This window comes from Rattus norvegicus, chromosome 1 (assembly GCF_021556685.1).
Source record: "Rattus norvegicus strain SHRSP/BbbUtx chromosome 1, alternate assembly SHRSP_T2T, whole genome shotgun sequence".
Classification (NCBI taxonomy): Eukaryota; Metazoa; Chordata; class Mammalia; order Rodentia; family Muridae; genus Rattus; species Rattus norvegicus.
The window spans coordinates 43,105,464-43,127,500 of record NC_141534.1 but is presented as its reverse complement, the minus strand read 5'-3'; the positions used below and the strand labels follow the sequence as shown (position 1 = coordinate 43,127,500).

General features: G+C 43.1%; 1 protein-coding gene across 3 annotated transcripts in view; it reads right to left on the bottom strand.

Annotated features, from left to right (window-relative positions):
* Esr1 (estrogen receptor 1) overlaps positions 1-19,972 on the bottom strand; it is a 392,546-nt gene extending 372,574 nt beyond the window's left edge. For 2 of the 3 annotated variants that reach the window (XM_087622361.1, XM_087622605.1), the window contains exon 1: positions 19,636-19,783. The gene's annotated coding sequence lies outside the window, so the exon portion shown is untranslated. Of the gene's footprint in view, positions 1-19,635 lie in introns of all 3 variants that reach the window. The other variant, NM_001433731.1, reaches the window with a different exon arrangement.
* Positions 19,973-22,037: the final 2,065 nt, after the last annotated feature.

Genomic DNA, 22,037 nt, shown 5'->3' with positions numbered 1-22,037 from the left:
TTTGTTTGAGACTTGTATCAAAATCCTAGCAACAGCGCCACTTTCTGGAATTAATCAGTTTTGAATCCAGGACTTCAAAAGTAGAAGAAAAATAGAAAGCAACTCAGAGACTGTCACATGAACAGAAACACACGCAGGGCTGGGAGGATGGCTCACGGCTAAAGGCCTTGTCACACAGGACTTGAGTTCCCATCTCCAACAGCCACAAAGGGTATGTGCAGAGGTGTCTATGTGTCTGCAATTCCAGACCAAGAGGGAGAGGTGACCTGATCCTGGAGCCCATTGGCCAGTCATCCTAGCCAATACTGTGAGCTCCATATTCAGTGGGAAAATAAGGTGGCCTCCTCATGCACAAGCATGGTACCCATACATCCGTACAGACATGTACATAGACCACACACACACACACACACACACACACACACACACACACACACACACGCATACACACACACAAGGGAAAAGAGAAGAGGGGAGAAGGGGAGAGGAAGAAGGGAGAGAGGGAGAGATAAAGAGAGGAGAGGGAGAGGAAGAGAGACAGGAGAAAGGGGAGAGGGAGGGGGAGGGGGAAAGGGAGGGAGAGAAGTATACTGAAAACACTATGGCTCCATATCTCCCAGGTTGGGCAACCTACTTTGCCCATCCCCACCAAGATGAAGGACACATTTGTTTGCCAAGCCCGCCCCTTTGCCTTTCCTTCATCATCTTTTTTCCTTGCTATCCAAAAGAGGAATCAAACCAGCTGCCAACACGGAGCTGGCAAATAGCTACAGGCACTGTCTTCCTGGAAATGCCAACCGGCAGCCATCCCTACAATACCACAGAGATTCTCATGAAGGCAGACTCACCGCTGCTCACACTCCTGATGGAGGGATTAGAACCATAACTGTCTAGATTAATAAGCCAGAGAGGCTAGGGGCCTGGGGTGGGGGCTAGGTGCTCCTAAATAGTCTGGGGTCAGCCATGCCCTTCGCAAGCAGGAGCTCAGAAGGCCCCTTGTGCCTGAGGACAGTTGATCATCTAGACCTTCTGAAGACTTGGCTGACGAGTCCCACCACACTTCTGAGGATTGTGACTAAGCCCCAGCTTGGCAAAACTATCTAATATTTTGATTAGTCACTGAGTAAAAGCTTTGCTAGAACCCTTCGTTTCCTACACAGTTGGTCAACACGGTCTCAATAGAAGGTTTCCTGAAAGTGCTTCCCCCAAACTGCCCAGCTCCACAAGTAGGAAGCCAGCATGCTGACCGAGCCAGTCTGCCTCTCAGTGGGATCAGGTTTAGTTCACTGGCAGAGCAGATTGGCAGGCAGGCCTGGGTCCACGCCCCGCCCCTCCCTCACAGTTCAGGCAGGTTATATAAAAATAAACTTACATACTATTCTGTTGACTCAGATTTCCTGTGCTTTTGAACGCCTTGAAGGTTAACACGATATTTACAAGCCAGAGGGCTCTCAATATTTTATATCACACGGCCTGCTACTGGACTCAAAAACTACAAATAAACACAGCCATCGGTGCTGACAATGTGGACTTTTGTAGGAATATAGACCTGGCTCTCCAAGAGGTCTGTGAACTGGTTCAAAAGCACTCTATGGAGGAAGTGAGAAATGGATTTGGAAGTCAGTAAGACATTTTCAGTTTTAACTTTTACATAAAGCACGTTACGACTGGCGTCCAGGATACATGTAAAACAGCTGCTCATCTACTTTCAAGGCTACGTTCTCTTACCATGCTTCCACTGTCCCTTTGAATAATTGCATTCAGTAGAGAAGATTCTTAATTACTGAGAAGCCATTACTAGGTAGCAATGGGAAATACGTAAGTCTGTTCCCCACTTTAGGGTTAAACATAAATTCACATGTTGCTTCTTCTCAATGCAATTCAATTAGCAATTGAAGAAAGGGCTCATAATGTTGAAGAAGGGGATGTTTTCACTTACTACCAGCTATTGCAAAGCTGTGAGAGAGAAAACGCAGTTTAAAGCTTTAAAACATTGAGGGTGGGGATCTGCATGTAGAGCAGGCTGTCTGTATTGCAAATTGGTGGCTCTTGCTGATAACAGGTCAAGATGTAAAGATGCTTTAGCCAAGCCTGGAGAGAGATGTGGCTCTATGGCAGAGCAACCTCTATGAGGATGCCAGACCCTAGATTCCATACCCCTCTGGGAAGGAAAATTGTAGGGGAAGGAGTAGGAAGAAGGGAGAGAACAAAAGGAAGAAAGGGGAATGAGGGAGAGAAGGAAGGGGAAAGGAAGAGAGAGGAAGAGAGAAGAGGCAGAAAGTGTGGAGGGATGCACAGAACAACATGAAACTCAAGGAGGATGACCAAAATGTGAATGGTTCACTCCTTCTTTATGAGGGGAACAAGGATACCCTTGGGAGGGAATAGAGAGGCAAAGATTAAAACAGACACAGAAGGAACACCCATTCAGAGCCTGCCCCACATGTGGCCCATACATATACAGCCACCCAATTAGATAAGATGGATGAAGCAAAGAAGTGCAGACTGACAGGAACCGGATGTAGATCTCTCCTGAGAGACACAGCCAGAATACAGCAAATACATAGGCGAATGCCAGCAGCAAACCACTGAATTGAGAACGGGACCCCCGTTGAAGGAATCAGATAAAGGACTGGAAGAGCTTGAAGGGGCTCGAGACCCCATATGAACAACAATGCCAACCAACCAGAGCTAAGGGACTAAGCCACTACCCAAAGACTATACATGGACTGACCCTGGGCTCCAACTGCATAGGTAGCAATGAATAGCCTAGTAAGGGCACCAGTGGAAGGGGAATCCCTTGGTCCTGCCAAGACTGAACCCCCAGTGAACATGATTGTTGTGGGGAGGGCGGTAATGGGAGAAGGATGGGGAGGGGAACACCCATATAGAAGGGGAGGGGGATGTTGGTCCAGAAACCGGGAAGGGGAATAACAATCGAAATGTAAATAAGAAATACTCAAATTAATAAAGATGGGGGAAAAAGGAAAGTGTGGAGGGGAAGGGAAAGGGGGAGAAGGGGGAGAAGGGAGGGGCAGGGGGGATAAGGGAGTGGAGAAAGGGGAAAGGAGGAGGAAGAGAGGGGAGAGGAGAAGGGAAAGATAGAGAGGGACAAAAGAGAAGGAAAGAAAGCCCAACTACACAATGTCCTAAATGTTACCCCATTAAATCAGATTATATTCTTAATTTCAACTCAAGAAACATTTGTGGAACACTCATCAGTATGCATTGGAAATTCATACTTCAAGCTCACACCCAAATTAGGCTTTGTGTAGTGAGGAAATAAGCCAAGAACCAACAAGGAGAAAATCACCTGTTCACACCCATCTCTCAGTAGTTCCATTAAGGTCAGCATCTGAATCCTTTCTAAGAAGCCAAGCTGAGATCTAATGCTAAGGTATAAATTATATTGAGAGATGCTTGTGCCTATGTCTCTCCAGGTGTCTCCTTCCTTTTGTCTTTCAACAGAGAGTAAGAAGGGATGTAGATAATATCAGATGGTTGCTATGTGAACTTAGTTTGAACCCCCATGTACATGAAACAGATAGTCAGAAACTACTGTGGTCTCAGTGTTCTGCAAATCGACTCACATCAAAGCCCTTGACTACACTCACTCACAAGGTTAAGTAAAGGGCTAAACTTATCACCTAGGGAGTAAAGTACCTGACTTGTAAATGTAGAGCCCTGAATTCTAGCCCCTGGAATCCAGGTAAAAGAATCCAGTTATGATGGCACCTGTTTTGTAATCACAGAACAGGAAAGATAGAGAGAGTGGATCCCTGAGCTGAGTTCCAGGCCAATGAGAGATCCTGACTCTAAATCTGAAGTGAATAGCATGAGAGACAATATCTGACTGCCCCCCTGTGCCCATTTGCACTTGCAAGCACACCTGTATAAGCATGCCCGACACACAGTCACTTAAGGAGCTGGTCTTTGCTACTTTGTGAGTTCTTCTTTTTCCCTTCCTTTACCCCCACCCTTCATTCCCATCACTAGATAGGAGAGAAAGGAGATAAAGACAGACAGACAGACACACACACACACACACAGAGAGAGAGAGAGAGAGAGAGAGAGAGAGAGAGAGAGAGAGAACCCTGAGTCTAATTTCTTTCTTTTTGTTTCTTCATTGAGTACAACTACCAACAAACTCTGAATGACCTAAAATGACCAACCCAGCCCCTCAGGGCCCTAGCATTTATATACTCTATGAAAACTTTCTGGAATTCCAAATGTCACACAATGGAAGAGACTATCACAGCTGGCAAAACCACACCTCTGCTAGAGCACAAGGCAAATCACCGTTAGCTGCTGTGGTCAGTCCAAAACAGTACCATATTCCACACCTGGGATTAAGACAAAAACACTTTCTTATAATATTTCTGTGGGGTTTTTTTGTAAAACCAAAAGTCCAAAAGTGTCACTACACACACCACACGCACGCACACACACACTCACATACACACACGTAGCAGGCTAGAGGAGATAGCTCAGTACAAAAAGTATTTGACACACAAATGTAAAAACTGGAGTTTATAGCCCTAAACATACATGTTAGCCCACACCCATGAGAACACACAAACACATGTAAAGCCAAAACCTGAGTAACACATGAGTGCTTCACAACTGACAGAACTAGTAACGTTGGTCCATCCTTACACAGGCTAGGATCCAGGTTCCTAGGATGCCTTCTATCTTTGCCACTAGAACAAAACCTCCTTGCCCACAGTATCTGAAAGCAGGCATTCAAGCCCGAGTGCCCGTTACAGCTGTGCTTTATGGATTTGCCCAGCATAGGACAATGTGGTGGAGATTCACTGCACAGAGCGAGGGAGGGATACAGCAATACCTCTCCATGCACAGCTTAGCTCACCACCTACAGACCTTCCTGATCTTGCCGTGACCCTGTGCTTACATTGTTACTTTATTACAAGGGATTCCAAACAATACTTCAGAAATATTTCATTAGCCATTCTTTTTTTTTTTTGGTTCTTTTTTTGGAGCTGGGGACCGAACCCAGGGCCTTGCGCTTCCTAGGCAAGCGCTCTACCACTGAGCTAAATCCCCAACCCCTTCATTGGCCATTCTTTTTTTTTTTTATGAACATTATTTTTTTTTATTAACTTGAGTATTTCTTATATACATTTCGAGTGTTATTCCCTTCCGGTTTCCGGGCAAACATCCCCCTGCCCCCTCCCCTTCCTTATGGGTGTTCCCCTCCCAACCCTCCCCCCATTGCCGCCCTCCCCCCATAGACTAGTTCACTGGGGGTTCAGTCTTAGCAGGACCCAGGGCTTCCCCTTCCACTGGTGCTCTTACTAGGATATTCATTGCTACCTATGGGGTCAGAGTCCAGGGTCAGTCCATGTATAGTCTTTAGAGAGTGGCTTAGTCCCTGGAAGCTCTGGTTGCTTGGCATTGTTGTACTTTTTGGGTCTCAAGCCCCTTCAAGCTCTTCCAGTTTTTTCTCTGATTCCTTCAACAGGGGACCTATTCTCAGTTCAGTGGTTTGCTGCTGGCATTCGCCTCTGTATTTGCTGTATTCTGGCTGTGTCTCTCAGGAGCGATCTACATCCGGCTCCTGTCGGTCTGCACTTCTTTGCTTCATCCATCTTGTCTAATTCGGTGGCTGTATATGTATGGGCCACATGTGGGGCAGGCTCTGGATGGGTGTTCCTTCAGTCTCTGTTTTAATCTTTGCCTCTCCCTTCCCTGCCAAGGGTATTCTTTTTCCTCATTTAAAGAAGGAGTGAAGCTTTCACATTTTGATCATCCGTCTTGAGTTTCGTTTGTTCTAGGGATCTAGGGTAATTCAAGCATTTGGGCTAATAGCCACTTATCAATGAGTACATACCATGTATGCCTTTCTGTGATTGGGTTAGCTCACTCAGGATGATATTTTCCAGTTCCAACCATTTGCCTACGAATTTCATAAACTCGTTTTTGATAGCTGAGTAATATTCCATTGTGTAGATGTACCACATTTTCTGTATCCATTCCTCTGTTGAAGGGCATCTGGGTTCTTTCCATTTTCTGGCTATTATAAATAAGGCTGCGATGAACATAGTGGAGCACGTGTCTCTTTTATATGTTGAGGCATCTTTTGGGTATATGCCCAAGAGAGGTATAGCTGGATCCTCAGGCAGTTCAATGTCCAATTTTCTGAGGAACCTCCAGACTGATTTCCAGAATGGTTTTACCAGTCTGCAATCCCACCAACAATGGAGGAGTGTTCCTCTTTCTCCACATCCTCGCCAGCATCTGCTGTCACCTGGGTTTTTGATCTTAGCCATTCTAACTGGTGTGAGGTGAAATCTCAGGGTTGTTTTGATTTGCATTTCCCTTTTGACTAAAGATGTTGAACATTTCTTTAGGTGTTTCTCAGCCATTCGGCATTCCTCAGCTGTGAATTCTTTGTTTAGCTCTGAACCCCATTTTTTAATAGGGTTATTTGTTTCCCTGCGGTCTAACTTCTTGAGTTCTTTGTATATTTTGGATATAAGGCCTCTATCTGTTGTAGGATTGGTAAAGATCTTTTCCCAATCTGTTGGTTGCCGTTTTGTCCTAACCACCGTGTCCTTTGCCTTACAGAAGCTTTGCAGTTTTATGAGATCCCATTTGTCGATTCTTGATCTTAGAGCATAAGCCATTGGTGTTTTGTTCAGGAAATTTTTTCCAGTGCCTATGTGTTCCAGATGCTTCCCTAGTTTTTCTTCTATTAGTTTGAGTGTGTCTGGTTTGATGTGGAGGTCCTTGATCCACTTGGACTTAAGCTTTGTACAGGGTGATAAGCATGGATCGATCTGCATTCTTCTACATGCTGACCTCCAGTTGAACCAGCACCATTTGCTGAAAATGCTATCTTTTTTCCATTGGATGGTTTTGGCTCCTTTGTCAAAAATCAAGTGACCATAGGTGTGTGGGTTCATTTCTGGGTCTTCAATTCTATTCCATTGGTCTATCTGTCTGTCTCTGTACCAATACCATGCAGTTTTTGTCACTATTGCTCTGTAATACTGCTTGAGTTCAGGGATAGTGATTCCCCCTGAAGTCCTTTTATTGTTGAGGATAGCTTTAGCTATCCTGGGTTTTTTGTTATTCCAGATGAATTTGCAAATTGTTCTAACTCTTTGAAGAATTGGATTGGTATTTTGATGGGGATTGCATTGAATCTGTAGATTGCTTTTGGTAAAATGGCCATTTTTACTATATTAATCCTGCCAATCCATGAGCATGGGAGATCTTTCCATCTTCTGAGGTCTTCCTCAATTTCTTTCTTCAGAGTCTTGAAGTTCTTATTGTACAGATCTTTTACTTGCTTGGTTAAAGTCACACCGAGGTACTTTATATTGTTTGGGTCTATTATGAAGGGTGTCGTTTCCCTAATTTCTTTCTCGGCTTGTTTCTCTTTTGTGTAGAGGAAGGCTACTAATTTATTTGAGTTAATTTTATACCCAGCCACTTTGCTGAAGTTGTTTATCAGCTTTAGTAGTTCTCTGGTGGAACTTTTGGGATCACTTAAATATACTATCATGTCATCTGCAAATAATGATATTTTGACCTCTTCTTTTCCGATCTGTATCCCCTTGATCTCCTTTTGTTGTCTGATTGCTCTGGCTAGAACTTCAAGAACTATATTGAATAAGTAGGGAGAGAGTGGGCAGCCTTGTCTAGTCCCTGATTTTAGTGGGATTGCTTCAAGTTTCTCTCCATTTAGTTTAATGTTAGCAACTGGTTTGCTGTATATGGCTTTTACTATGTTTAGGTATGGGCCTTGAATTCCTATTCTTTCCAGGACTTTTATCATGAAGGGGTGTTGAATTTTGTCAAATGCTTTCTCAGCATCTAATGAAATGATCATGTGGTTTTGTTCTTTCAGTTTGTTTATATAATGGATTACATTGATGGTTTTCTGTATAAAACCATCCCTGCATGCCTGGGATGAAGCCTACTTGATCATGGTGGATGATTGTTTTGATGTGCTCTTGAATTCGGTTTGCCAGAATTTTATTGAGTAATTTTGTGTCGATATTCATAAGGGAAATTGGTCTGAAGTTCTCTTTCTTTGTTGGGTCTTTGTGTGGTTTAGGTATAAGAGTAATTGTGGCTTCGTAGAAGGAATTCGGTAGTGCTCCATCTGTTTCAATTTTGTGGAATAGTTTGGATAATATTGGTATGAGGTCTTCTATGAAGGTTTGATAGAATTCTGCACTGAACCCATCTGGACCTGGGCTCTTTGTGGTTGGGAGACCTTTAATGACTGCTTCTATTTCCTTAGGAGTTATGGGGTTGTTTAACTGGTTTATCTGTTCCTGATTTAACTTCGATACCTGGTATCTGTCTAGGAAATTGTCCATTTCCTGAAGATTTTCAAATTTTGTTGAATATAGGTTTTTATAGTAAGATCTGATGATTTTTTGAATTTCCTCTGAATCTGTAGTTATGTCTCCCTTTTCATTTCTGATTTTGTTCATTTGAACACACTCTCTGTGTCCTCTCGTTAGTCTGGCTAAGGGTTTATCTATCTTGTTGATTTTCTCAAAGAACCAACTTTTGGTTCTGTTGATTATTTGTATGGTCCTTTTTGTTTCTACTTGGTTGATTTCAGCTCTGAGTTTGATTATTTCCTGCCTTCTACTCCTCCTGGGTGTATTTGCTTCTTTTTGTTCTAGAGCTTTTAGGTGTGCTGTCAAGCTGCTGACATATGCTCTTTCCTGTTTCTTTCTGCAGGCACTCAGCGCTATGAGTTTTCCTCTTAGCACAGCTTTCATTGTGTCCCATAAGTTTGGGTATGTTGTATCTTCATTTTCATTAAATTCTAAAAAGTTTTTAATTTCTTTCTTTATTTCTTCCTTGACCAGGTTATCATTGAGTAGAGCATTGTTCAATTTCCACGTATATGTGGGCATTCTTCCCTTATTGTTATTGAAGACCAGTTTTAGGCCGTGGTGGTCTGATAGCACGCATGGGATTATTTCTATCTTTCTGTACCTGTTGAGGCCCGTTTTTTGACCAATTATATGGTCAATTTTGGAAAAAGTACCATGAGGAGCTGAGAAGAAGGTATATCCTTTTGCTTTAGGATAGAATGTTCTATAAATATCCGTTAAGTCCATTTGGCTCATGACTTCTCTTAGTCTGTCGACATCACTGTTTAATTTCTGTTTCCATGATCTGTCCATTGATGAGAGTGGTGTGTTGAAATCTCCCACTATTATTGTGTGAGGTGCAATGTGTGTTTTGAGCTTTAGTAAGGTTTCTTTTACGTATGTAGGTGCCCTTGTATTTGGGGCATAGATATTTAGGATTGAGAGTTCATCTTGGTGGATTTTTCCTTTGATGAATATGAAGTGTCCTTCCTTATCTTTTTTGATGACTTTTAGTTGGAAATTGATTTTATCTGATATTAGAATGGCTACTCCAGCTTGCTTCTTCTGACCATTTGCTTGGAAAGTTGTTTTCCAGCCTTTCACTCTGAGGTAGTGTCTGTCTTTGTCTCTGAGGTGTGTTTCCTGTAGGCAGCAGAATGCAGGGTCCTCGTTGCGTATCCAGTTTGTTAATCTATGTCTTTTTATTGGGGAGTTGAGGCCATTGATATTGAGAGATATTAAGGAATAGTGATTATTGCTTCCCTTTATATTCATATTTGATGTGAGGTTATGTTTGTGTGCTTTCATTGTCTTTGTTTTGTTGCCAAGACGATTAGTTTCTTGCTTCTTCTAGGGTATAGCTTGCCTCCTTATGTTGGGCTTTACCATTTATTATCCTTTGTAGTGCTGGATTTGTAGAAAGATATTGTGTAAATTTGGTTTTGTCATGGAATATCTTGGTTTCTCCATCAATGTTAATTGAGAGTTTTGCTGGATACAGTAACCTGGGCTGGCATTTGTGTTCTCTTAGGGTCTGTATGCCATCAGTCCAGGATCTTCTGGCCTTCATAGCTTCTGGCGAGAAGTCTGGTGTGATTCTGATAGGTCTGCCTTTATATGTTACTTGACCTTTTTCCCTTACTGCTTTTAATATTCTTTCTTTATTTTGTGCGTTTGGTGTTTTGACAATTATGTGACAGGAGGTGTTTCTTTTCTGGTCCAATCTATTTGGAGTTCTGTAGGCTTCTTGTATGTCTATGGGTATCTCTTTTTTTAGGTTAGGGAAGTTTTCTTCTATGATTTTGTTGAAGATATTTACTGGTCCTTTGAGCTGGGAGTCTTCACTCTCTTCTATACCTATTATCCTTAGGTTTGATCTTCTCATTGAGTCCTGGATTTCCTGTATGTTTTGGACCAGTAGCTTTTTCTGCTTTACATTATCTTTGACAGTTGAGTCAATGATTTCTATGGAATCTTCTGCTCCTGAGATTCTCTCTTCCATCTCTTGTATTCTGTTGGTGAAGCTTGTATCTACAGCTCCTTGTCTCTTCTTTTGGTTTTCTATATCCAGGGTCGTTTCCATGTGTTCTTTCTTGATTGCTTCTATTTCCATTTTTAATTCCTTCAACTGTTTGATTGTGTTTTCCTGGAATTCTTTCAGGGATTTTTGTGTCTCCTCTCTATGGGCTTCTACTTGTTTATTTATGTTTTCCTGGAATTCTTTCAGGGATTTTTGTGTCTCCTCTCTATGGGCTTCTACTTGTTTATTTATGTTTTCCTGGAATTCTTTCAGGGATTTTTGCGATTCTTTCAGGCATTTTTGCGATTCCTCTCTGTAGGCTTCTACTTGTTCTCTAAGGGAGTTCTTCACGTCTTTCTTGAAGTCCTCCAGCATCATGATCAAATATGATTTTGAAAATAGATCTTGCTTTTCTGGTGTGTTTGGATATTCCATGTTTGTTTTGATGGGAGAATTGGGCTCCGATGGTGCCATGTAGTCTTGGTTTCTGTTGCTTGGGTTCCTGTGCTTGCCTCTCGCCATCAGATTATCTCTAGTGTTACTTTGTTCTGCTATTTCTGACAGTGGCTAGACTGTCCTATAAGCCTGTGTGTCAGGAGTGCTGTAGACCTGTTTTCCTGTTTTCTTTCAGCCAGTTATGGGGACAGAGTGTTCTGCTTTCGGGCGTGTAGTTTTTCCTCTCTACAGGTCTTCAGCTGTTCCTGTGGGCCTGTGTCTTGAGTTCACCAGGCAGCTTTCTTGCAGCAGAAAATTTGGTCTTACCTGTGGTCCTGAGGCTCAAGTTCGCTCGTGGGGTGCTGCCCACGGGCTCTCTGCAGCGGCAGCAACCAGGAAGACCTGTGCCGCCCCTTCCGGGAGCTTCAGTGCACCAGGGTTCCAGATGGTCTTTGGCTTTTTCCTCTGGCGTCCGAGATGTGTGTGCAGGGAGCAGTCTCTTCTGGTTTCCCAGGCTTGTCTGCCTCTCTGAAGGTTTAGCTCTCCCTCCCACGGGATTTGGGTGCAGAGAACTGTTTATCCAGTCTGTTTCTTTCAGGTTCCGGTGGTGTCTCAGGCAGGGATCCTGCCGCTCCTGGGCCCTCCCCCACGGGAGCCCAGAGGCCTTATACAGTTTCCTCTTGGGCCAGGGATGTGGGCAGGGGTGAGCAGAGTTGGTGGTCTCTTCCGCTCTGCAGCCTCAGGAGTGCCCACCTGATCAGGCGGTTGGGTCTCTCTCTCACCGGGTCTGGGAGCAGAGAGCTGCTGCGGGCCGGGATCCGCGGGTGTGGGACTTCCGGTAAACACAGAACGTGCCCGGTCCTAGAGAAATTCCGCTTCCGTGTGTCCCAAGCTCACCAGGCAGCTTTCTTGCAGCAGAAAATTTGGTCTTACCTGTGGTCCGGAGGCTCAGGTTCGCTCGTGGGGTGCTGCCCACGGGCTCTCTGCAGTGGCAGCAACCAGGAACCATTGGCCATTCTTAAATAGAACCCTTATTGGTTAAGGAATTCACTTCGCATACAGTTTGCACCTTTACGTGGTTGTCACAGGCTTGTGAAGAGGTCACCGCTTCCAATTTTAAAATATGTTAATCTGTTTATTTTTGACAGTTTCATGCACACGTGCAATGTGTTATGATCACATCCATGGACCATTTCAAATCTCACCTGAGCTTCAGGGGTTAGAGGGTGGGGAATGGCCCCAGATTCTTGTGTGCGTGCGTGTGTGTGTGTATGTGTGTGTGTGTGTGTGTGTGTGTGTGTGTGTGTGGTGTGTTGTGTAATGGTGAAAATGTATAAGTAATGTCCATCTGTCTAGAGTGTAAAGATATCTTTATTTTTTAATTACAAGAAACAGTGAATCTTTTTTACAAACTTTTTCTCAAATTAAAGAACAGGTGAGGGTGAGGGTGGTGATGGCACATGCCTTTAATCAAAGTGCTCTGAAGTAAAGACAGTTGGGTCTCTGTGAGTTCGAGGCCAGCCTTGTCTACAGAGTGAGTTCCAAGAGAGTTAGAGCTACACAGAGAAACCCTGTCTTGAAAATCCAGAGAGAGAGAGAGAGAGAGAGAGAGAGAGAGAGAGAGAGAGAGAGAGAGAGAACACAAGTGGAAAAATCTAATAGAGAATGAATCCACACTGACAGGTTTACAAAGAACAATGGGTTGAAGGCTATAATTTTGGGCTGGGAAACACCTGCTCAAATTAAGTAGTTTGTGGTTTCCGAAGTCAACAGAAGAGAAAAAAACACCACATTGATTCTGCCAGTGTGTGTGTATGTGTGTGTGTGTGTGTGTGTGTGTGTCTATGTCTGTGTGTGTGTCTATGTCTGTGTGTGTGTCTATGTCTGTGTGTGTGTCTATGTCTGTGTCTCTGTGTGTTTGTGTCTGTGTGTGTGTGTGTGTGTGAACTAAAGTACTTCAAACCCTATTCTACAGGCTGATATACTTTCTTGTGTTCTACTAAAATTAAGATGATACAGACATATAAATTCAATGAACCCCAATTGATAGAAAGCATCAGCCTTTTCAGTGGGGAATGTATGTATGTTGGAGGGGAGAAACGTGAAAAAAACCTCTCCCGGGTGTTACTTCAGATGGTACAGGCTTCCTCCACCACTTCTGCCCACACATGTAAGAGAGTGAAATCCCCTCCCTGGAGATACTCAGAATTAGACACAATCGCAGATGATACTGGTAACGGAGAAAATTTGCACAAACATGCAACCACTTTAGTGATAAACTTCATTTCTGCCCCAGTGTTTGCAACAGGTTCTAAATAATTACCCGAAGCAAGCGATTGGCTGCCATTCAGCAAAGCTGGACTGTGGACATTGACCAAGTTGCCCCGCATTCTTTACCCCACTTCAGTCCACAGTTTCTTTTCCTTCACAGAGACTTTCTGGTTATGCATTATCAGGTTTGGCCGTCTCTCCTGCCTGCTCAACCCTCCACTTGGCTTGTTGCTGGGTAGGCTTGACCTAAGAGAATGCACGAGGAGAGAGCCAGAATTTTCCTTTGATGTCTTAGAAATCAGGATTCCATTATATAATCTACTATAAATCCTGGCCGTCGGGACTGACACCAGCTTCCAAAGTTACCAGAATACGACACTCCCTACTTGATTCATTGTGGATTCTGACATGTCTTAATTAATATGAACTCGGGGCCTCAGCTTGCCAGCGATAAGAAACTTTTCTGATTTGCTTTCTTCATAGCTTTAAGCGTTTCCTTGATTAACTCTGTTCTCCTGAAGTCTAAGCCTCACTTGCTAAATGTTCTGACTGGCTCTTTGCTCTAAGGTTCGACCTCACAGATGTTTCCTTGTGGTCACAGAAAATACCTCTCCTCTGAGAATAGGTTTGATACTTTTTTTAAAAGACAATAAATTTTGAACAGAAGAACTGGACGAAGAAGTCAAGTGCAGGCTGTTAGCTATTCTTTTATACTTTTTATACCTGCTCGGTGTGTTCTAGTCTCGAACATAAATGACAGTAGACGACAACGCTCCCTATGAACAAATTAAGGCCTTGCAAAATCCCCAGCCTTCTTCTGTGTAACAACATAAATTTCTTTCCTTGCTCAACATACGAGCTAGGCTTCCCACAAGGAGAAAATTGGCACGTTTAAATGTCCTTTCTACTCTAAACGCTGAGGAAGGAGTGAGATGGACCGAGTCCAGAGGGTGAGAAGGAAGGAGATTGAGGGCCTGTCTCATCGGAGCACAAATAATTTGTGAACTGTCCTCAGTGATTAATTCTCAGCACTTGAACCCTACTTATGCAACTGGAGCACGACAGTGAGCTGACTCTTGGTTTCTGGTTTTTGCCTTTCCTAGAAAACATTTTTCTATGAATCTTTTTTGTTTTTGTTGCACACTAAATTTGAAGCAGCCCTTCCCTCGATTGGTGAATTTTGAAAATGAACCAGAGGGAAGGACACCAAAGCAACATGAGCAATGTCCCTCTAGCAGAGTAACACCCTGTCACCCTCTCCCTGTACTTCTCTGCTCAAAACAGGAAATCTGGGACACTCAGCAGCCTTTGAGATTCATTGTAACTGAAGTGAGATTACTGACTGTGCAATCCCTGTCCCCAGTAGACAAGCATTTTCTTCTACAGCTGTCACCGTAACATTTTACCATACCTTACTCCTTTAAAGGACAAGATAAAAGAGAAAGGGAAAAAGCACACCCTCCTTCCACCCCTTTTCTTTGGACCTCCAGTCACTGGACTCAGTGACTTCCCTAAGAGAGCCTCCAATGACATCAGTCATCTTGTACTCCCAGACTGGCACCTATGGGCTTAATTGTGCATATGCTAATGTCTTGACTCACTATTCCAAACGGAGGTTGCTGAAGACAGGAGGTACAGAAGCAGGATTTGCTACCAACGTTGGGGTCATACCCGGTGTGCCATGCCTTCACTTACTTGCTAGGGAATTGGGCCTCCAAAGTCAAAGGGCTGCTTGAGTACACAGTGTAAAGTGCATGTTGGAGTACATGGTTGACAAGTATGTATAAATTACCAATAATTTCAGCAGTTTCCATGTCATACAAATAGGAGCTGTTTTCTTATGAATCTATATTCTATCCAAATAAGATTATTTTGCTATAAAAATACCCCAGGGAGAAAAGCATTTTGCATATAAAGTGTGCTGTTTAGTCCCTAGTGATCCCTGAATGGAACCTTCTAGCAGCCATTTGGCAGCTACTTGCTAGACCCATCTTTGAATTATAAAAATAGCAAAATACTCAGCATACGCCTGTCTGTCTGTCTGTCTGTCTTCTGTCTGTTCATTGCTGGAAAATAAACACAGGATCTTGCATATTCTAAGTAAGCTCTCTAATACTGAGTCACATCCCTCACCCTTTCCTAACTGACTCTTTCGAGAAGGGGATTAGTTTCAAGTTTCAAAGCTGGTATTGATCTCACCATATAACCCCTGTAGACCTTCCAATAGTGAATCTCCTGCCTCAGCTTCCTGAGTAGCTGGGATTGAAGGCTTGCACCACCTGGCTCGCTTTACAGTAATATCTTTTGACTCCCATCCCATGCCTCTCTCTACTGGCCATTTTTGAGACTAAGTCTTTAGCCCCCATAAATAATCATAATTCAGAAAGTGGGTCTTAAAAGATTTGCTAAATTGCCCAATTTAAGTTGTTCCTTTTAAATTAGCAATTCACCTCTCCTAAGCTAGTCCAATCATCTCCAAATTGATGTGCTAACTCTTCAACTAAAAACCTTAATCTATTTCCAAAGAGAAGGAAACCTCATTTCATTGCAACCTCACACCAAAATCTTTAATGCCTCCAATATGAAGTCCAAGGTCCTTAAAATGACATTTAACTTCACGGTCCTAATTCACTGCTAATACCTCCCTGCATACTTCCTACTTATCTTCCTATCAGATCAACTCCTGATCCCCCAAGGTGATTGTCCCTTACCTTGGAATAGCATCTTTTACCCCCTAACATCTTCCCAGGGCAGCATACCCATCCTTCTTGGGTCAAGGCCAAGTGTCATTTCCTGTCCCAAAGTCCCCCATGCCAATCAGCAGTGACTTTCCTGTGTGTCCGTACCATGGCTCTCATCTCTATGAAGTACACATTGCTTTCTACTAAATTAGCATATGTCATGGTTATTCTGTATTGATGACACATCATACTATGTGCCCAACTCTCCACTTCTGATAATAAAAGTCATCTAGAGCACCAAGACTGCATCGTGTTCAATCAAAGGCATCTGTTGCATATTTAATGTGGATGAGTACCAGCCTCTTCATACCACAATGCAACCCTAAGCAAAAACCCACTGTGGGCACCTAGGGCACTTCCAATAGGGTCTGCAGCAGACCCTTTAGAACAGACCTTAATGGGCCACAGTTGGGCTTTGCAATGTTCTCATTCCTGGACAAAATTAAGAATTTAGTAAGTAAGCCAAACAGAACTACATTCTTTTCTGAATAAATTGGATGCCAAAATATCCAGTAGCAAGAGTTCTTGCAAATGGGATTCCCAGTGTCTCTTATTGGAAAAGGATGTGCGAGTGTTGCATAGCTTTATACACAAAGATGCAGAAATGGATTACGGACTACACAACGTGACCAGCTTTACTAAGTTCCCTTTCTTTGTAAGGTTTGATAATAAAGCAAGTCCTAATGAATGACTGATTGTAGCAAATAAAGCTCAGAGGTCAAAGGATGAATGCCATCTTGCAGAGAAACTTAAAATCCCTTGTGGATTTCCTTATCACAATCATCAAAGGAACTCTCCCAGTGAGAAGCAGAGATAGAAAGGGTCTCAAGCCTGTAGGCCCCCAATGCAGAAGGACCAGGGAGGCTCTTCTGAAGGAAGTGGGGAAGGAGATCCATTTAGAGAGTTCAGCTGATGGCCACCTAAGCAAATGCCAAATGCTTTGACAAGAACCAAGGAATAAGAAATCTTAAAACAAAACAAAACAAAACAAAAAACTGGAATGCCACCACTCCAGAGAAGGACAGTTACCAGGGCCACCAACCACTTCGCATATTGACAATCCTTGGACAACTTGAGGCTTCCCCTATGATTGTCCTCTCCTTCCCACCCACCCATCTCCTTGTGATGAGCAGTAGCAAGAAGGTCCTGTGATCCTCTTCACGACAGCAGTGCCATATCCACATCCACTCTCCACAGGGAGACCCCTCCCCCAAAGGGTTGAGAACTGGTGAGTGTGAGAGGGTAAGCCAGATTACACTCCTGAAAACTGTAGTTGAGATAATGGAGTGGCGGCTGTGTCACCAACAAGACTCTTGATTTTTTTTTTTTTTTTTGCACCAGGAAAGAAAGTGCTTCTCCTACATCGCACGCATCTCACACCACAGAACATCTCACAAGGAGGTTGACACCGCAAGGAAGACATGACACTTTGTCTAACATCCCATCACCACCCGCAGCTCACATGCAAGCTTCATCACACGGCTGGAGGCTGTCTACACACACACACACACACACACACACACACACACACACACACCCTAGAAAGTCATGCATGAAGTTTTGCTAACCAGAACCCTAACTAGGCTAACCTAGGCTGATGTAGAAGAAGACTATTGAAATGTTGCTAGAGAGACAGAAATCACAGCTATCATAACTATCTTTAGCAAAAGTTACCTGTAAAGTGCTTACCTTTAAAAAGAGCATCAGGGGGTTCAGTGAGATGGCTCAGGGGTAAAGTACTTGCTGAGCAAGCCTGGTGTCCTGAGTTCAATCCCCAGAGCCCATGAGAAGATGGCAGAGAAGTGACTCCACAAAATGTCCTCTGACCTCCACATGTTCACTGTGGAACACACATGCCCCTACACACATATACCTCATGCACACACACACACACACACACACACACACACACTTTGTTAGGCTCTTTGCAGGAACCTCATAGGTGGTATCACTTTCTCAGTAAACAACAGCCAGTCAACCCAGGCAGAGGTGGATGGACAGGATCACACCTCCTACATGTTTTAGCAGAACAGAGGCATGGTGGTCTCTCTTGTCTGTTTTTCTCTACAGCCTCCCTGTACCCATGGAACAAACTTCAGCTCAACTGTGGCCTCATCTCAAGCACACATTCTGACCAAGTGGACCAAAAGTACAGAGACAGGCAGAGATAACCACCTGTGTTAGCACACACAGCAGGCATCTGGTGGGATGTCTACGGGCTTAGGAGTTTGTATGTCTGAGGACGACGAGAAGCAAGTGGTTCTAAGTCCTAAACTGAGTGAAAGGCTGAAGGAAAGCAAGTTGTCTTATTCTCTTCCTTTACTGTCGTGGGCAACCAAACTGAACAACAACCTTCACGTGTCAAAACAGCACCTCCCACTCATGAATATAACCCTGGCATTCACACTCAATATTTTGCCAATTTTCCTGGTTGCCTTGTCTCTCATCTCTATGTCAGTGTTACTTCTAATTTCTATGACAAAAATCCACCAGTCGCTACAAGACTGGATCCAACCTCTATAGCATTACAGCTGTACAGGGCCTAGAATGGGCCTTCAGGGGCTATTGACAAAATGTGGGCAAACATTTGCCGCCTTTTTTTTTTTGAGAAACAGGAAAGAATTTTAATGAATATAAATAGGTTTCCGATCCCTGAGATGACAGAGGTTCCCACCCTACTGACTTTGTTAAAAAAAAAAAAAGTTCAAATACTTTAAATTGGTACTCCAACATCCGTCCTCTCTGCATACATTATTGTTTCAAATTCAAAACCAAATACATTTCCCATAAACCTTGTGGGTGGAGGTGCTCTGTAAATCTATTAGATTTGGCCCAAGAAGCTAATTTTAAAACATCTGGCACCCTTGAGTGGTACCGCATGTCACGATTGAACATCATCTTAATAAAACCCAACCCTTACATTAGGTTTAAAAAAATTAAAATAAATTTTAACCAGCTAGACTTTTTTGGGCAAGTCAGAGAGAACAAACACTGGCAACTTCTTGGTCAAGCATGAGACTTTCCACTACAGGAAACGGGTGGCTTTCCTGTGGCCAAAATGAAAGTATCCTTTTCTGCCTTTTGTAACTACCACGTCACCGACAAGTGGCACTCGCTCTGTGGCACCGTCCTTAACCCGCATACCACCTTGCCTCAAAAAAAAAAAAAAAAAAAAAAAGCAGTTTCCCATGGTTATTTTCAGGTTAGAGAGAACCAAACCCAAACCCACAGGGCTCAGAACTTGCCTACAATTGTAGGGCAACTTCAAGACAAGATGCATTACTAGATTGCGTAGCTTTTCAGAAAACTCGTTTGCCTATTCAGGAAAACAGATGATGGCTTTTTGCAGTCGCTTAGATCAAGCTCACATAAGCTCACGGCACCGAAGATTAAGAAACGAGGTCATGTTGAGACGAGTACAGAGGGAAGTCTGAGCAGGAACTTTTTTAAACTCGCGCACGTTTCAACCATACAGAATCCCCCATAGCTCGACCTGGGACCAATAAATACACGCGATCTGAGGCAGGCAGAGAGAGCCTGTCAGTGCTGCACTACGAACAGATAACTGTGTCTGACTCAGCTGAATGTAGCTCCCAGAGTGAATTTCCATGGGACCAAGGTCAGGTTTAACATGATAACGGTTGCCAGAAACTTTATAAAATATCCCTGGAGCAATGAGCGAGAGAAAAATGGGCATATTTTCACAGAAGTGAACTCTGAGACTCCATCCTGATTGCACACAGTAGCACATTATAGCCGAAAGGGGGGGAAATTGTAAAGAAATGGAGATAAATAGAAGTACCTGCTTTAGAAGAATGTCGCCCAGAGACTGCCTTCTTAGGCTAGACAATGGCAGAGGAGGGGGCATTGGCCTCTCCTGGCGTCACAGGGCTGCTGAGCATGGAGCCTTGTGTTTTCGGTTTTGGTAGAATCCGTTCGGAGGCTGTTATGACCATGAAATTAGGAAATGCAGACTCGGAAGCAAAGAGCTAGCACCACCACTTGACTGGGATTGGAAACTCTGCTCCGGATAATAGGGGAGGGGGTGGCTTTCCTCTCTCCAGCCAGGCCTGATTCCAACTTTCTCAGCGTTTGCCTACAGATAGATGTTTGCAGAGGGACAAGCTTCTGGTGAAGCTAGCTGAGACTTTTTTTTTTTTTAAAGGTGATCCAACCCATTTTCTCTTTCCTTGCAATAAAGCTCAAAGTCTAGACGAGCATGTTGACTTGGAAAAATAAAATAAGAAAGCGTTCTTTCTGCACACAAATTTTCCTCACCCAAAATTAGCTAAGGGTAATAAGGGTGTTTCTAAGGTGAGCGCTTCTCAGAGTTTCTCTTTCACTCATTGACTCAAAGAGCTAAGCCAGTCGCTCAGCAATTCTTGTCACTGATTAATGGTGTTCCTGATTTTGGAAACTTGCACCAGCTTAGCCCGAGCTAACTCTGAAATCCTTCAGGTGTATGAGCCTTCTATAAACTGCTTGACATTTCCTGATGTGATTTACAAGTCCTGTTTGCTTTGGGGATTTAATCTTGCATTTTGTTTTGTTTTGTTCTGTTTTGTTTTGTTGAGACAAGGTCTCACTCTGCAGTTCAGAGCCTTAAACTCTCAGGATCCCTAAATGCTAAAATTACAGGCATTAGCCAATATGACTGACTTTTTAAAAACTTATTTTGTTTGTTTCTCTTTTCTTTTTTTTTTAAACTCAGAGACAAATTCTCTGAAGTAATAATCTGAGATTAAAAATATATTAAATTTATTTTCCTTTTTGGTACTAGGGATAGGCCCAAAACTTTGATGTGCTAACCAAACACATTACCTCTGATCCACAGACCCTTAATATTTTTAGACCTTTTGAAATTTTAATAGCTCATAAAATCTGTTGTGTTTTATGTAACATGTGCTTTAAATGCTGGGTTGTTGTTTTAATGTCTTGTTGTGGTTTTTTTCTCCTATTCTATAAGTCTGAGAAAGAATGCTTTTCTGGAAATAAGAATGGTAGCAGGCAAAAGACCAGAAGAGACCCCTCTGGTCACTGTCTCAATCCCTATGCATGAACACTGGTGCATGCTGGGTAAGAAAAGCATCTCAGAACTGGCTGGGAAAAGAAAAGACTCCAAATGTCTCATGACTGATGATCTACACATTCATTATAATAAATTGTCGTAGTTGTCTTCGGTTTTCTATACCCTAGTGAGTTTGGCCTCAAAATAATTCAAATACACAAATGTGTCTGAATTTAATTCCCCCAGACCTCACAGAGTGGGATGCGTTTTACTTCTTGTCTGAAATGTTTTATTTCAAATTAAAGAACATTAAACTTAATAAGACTCATTTATAGAAGGAATAATCTTATAGCCTCAGCATGGCAAAGATGGCCCTGGCTTTATTGTTTTTATTATGATTTCCTGTGAGAGGTAAGTGAGTCAACAAAATGTTTTGAATAGTTCAAACATTTTAAAAGCCAAGTGGTTTTTTTCCCTCTAAATTAATTGAATCCCTCTGTTATTTGATTTGCCAGGTTGGATGAATCATGCTTTCAAATAGCATTTAGCTACCTGTTAGAATCAGTTGTACACATCAATCCAGAGAAGAAAATTACCTAAGGCAGGAGTTCTCTAAATAGAACATCCATCAGACTCAGAAGCAAGTGTCGAGTATTGCTTTGTTGTGGAGGGGATGCATATGAATAAGTGGACAGACACAGGGAAGCACACACCTCTGTCCATGATGCAGAGGCCAAAGCAAGACACTGGTGTGCTTCTCTGTTGCTCTCCACAGCGTTTCCTTGAGACAGGGAATGGGAAGCTGGCTGGGCTACTCGGCCAGTGAGCTCTTGGGATCCACCTATCACATGCGAGTACGCGTGCACACACACACACACACACACACAGAGAGAGAGAAAGAGAGAGAGAGAGACAGAGAGACAGAGAGAGACAGAGACAGAGACAGAGACAGAGAGAAATGGAATGTGTAGGTTGGCCGGCATTGCAGCCACACATAGCCATGCCCCGCATCTTTACACAATGCCAGAGTTTCAAACTCAAGACCTCATGCCTTCAGAACAAGCAGTCTTATCCACTGAGCCTTCTCCCCTGTCTCTATGCCCTTTTCTTTGCAAATACACATGTGTAATATAAAAATGTATCTGAGACAGTGTGTCCCTAAGGGACAGTTATAATGCCCCCCTTTGCATTCTATA